The 1,709-nt window shown below is 40.8% G+C and overlaps 1 pseudogene; it reads right to left on the bottom strand.

The window, feature by feature from the left end:
* Window positions 1-202: 202 nt before the first annotated feature.
* Window positions 203-1,146, bottom strand: LOC102812878 (annotated as a pseudogene).
* Window positions 1,147-1,709: the final 563 nt, after the last annotated feature.

A 1,709-nucleotide genomic window follows, 5' to 3' on the forward strand; every position in this document is an offset into this window, starting at 1 on the left:
CCGTAAAGATTTACACCCTCGGAAACCCTATACAGGGTCGCTATGGGTCGGAACCGACTCGATGGCACATAACAACAACAGTATTTCACTAAGTCTAACATGTTGAACTTATTGAAATAGACAAAATTTTATAAGCATATATAAGAAACAATGTATTGGAATAAACATTAAAGACATTCATTAAGAAAATAAAAAGTAACCTTCATCCTTGTGGCCGTATGCTCTGTATTGCTTTCTTGAAAGCTTCTTTGACATCTTTGTTCCTCACACTATAGATAAGAGGGTTCAGCAATGGGTTCACCACTGTGTAGAACAGGGAAGCCACTTTGTCTGTCTTTAGGGAGTAGGTGGAGCTGGGCCTTGAATACATGAAGAGCATGGATCCATAGAAGAACATGACAGAAATAATATGGGAGGCACAGGTGGAAAAGGCCTTGCGCCTTCCCGAGGTCGAGCGGATCCTCAGGATAGCCACGAGGATGTTGAAATAGGAAATCAATATGGCAAGAATGCTGGAGAGGACCGTGAAGCCCACCATACCCAGGAGCACTTTTTCATAGACCTGTGTGTCGGTACAGGACATTTTAACCAGCGGTGGTACATCACAGAAGAAGTCGTCAATGATATTCTTACCACAGAAATTTAGGCGGAAAGTGTTGGCAGTATGGGCTATGGCATTCAAGAATCCTCCAATGTAGGAGCCAGCAACAAGTCCAGTACAGCGAGAAGTGGACATGATACCTGAATAGAGTAAGGGGTTACAAATTGCCACATGGCGGTCATAAGACATGGCTGCTAGGAGAGGTAGCATTCAGTGTAGGCTACAGCACAGGAAAAGAAGAACTGGGCCCCACACCCAGCCAAGGAAATACGCTTGTCTTCTGAGACACAATTAACCAGGATTTTGGGCGTATACACAGAGGAGTACCAGAAATCTAAGAAGGACAGGCTGCCAATGAAAAAGTACATAGGTGTGTGAAGACGAGAGTCAATCCGGATTAAGATCATCAGGGTCATGTTCCCTGACAAGGTTATCAAATAAAGCATCAGAAATACTCCAAATAGAATAAGTTGCAACTGGGGGTCTTCTGAGAAGCCCACCAAGATGAATTCACTCAGGATGGTGCGATTACCCACTTCCATGTCCACAGAGATTAAAGTCTGATTCAGATTACTAGAAAAGAAATCATTTAGTGAATCTTCTATTGTAAGAAGTAAATGAAGATATAATTTAAGGCATCTCTGTAAACACAGTATCAAATTAGGAATGATATGCCAGTTACCAGTTCGCTTCCTCCGGCTCTAACAGCAGTGAGAGACAGCTCAACATACCCAGGAGCACTTTGATTTTAGTGTTCTGAATTATTTTAAAAGTGGGTACACACTATGGTGGGAGTTTTGTTTGAAAGTATTGACCTTTTAGACTAATCGCAATCTATAAGGATGGATACTCAAGTACTCTAGGTCAAGATCTACAGTTCGTGCTTGTTAGAAAGTGAGGCATGCATTTTGGTAATCTTTCAGGACATGGTTTAATTGATAACAATATAGAAAAAAAGTATCTAAAAGTCCTGAAAAACATTTCTTTGTTTTATTAGTGTGTAATAGATCTCTACTAATTCACACAAAAAAAGACGTAACCTGTATCTCAGGTTCTCCAAAGGCTAGCTTTAATCGGCCTTCTCATCCTTCTTATATCTCACTATTTA

This window comes from Chrysochloris asiatica, unplaced genomic scaffold (assembly GCF_000296735.1).
Source record: "Chrysochloris asiatica unplaced genomic scaffold, ChrAsi1.0 scaffold00339, whole genome shotgun sequence".
Classification (NCBI taxonomy): domain Eukaryota; kingdom Metazoa; phylum Chordata; class Mammalia; order Afrosoricida; family Chrysochloridae; genus Chrysochloris; species Chrysochloris asiatica.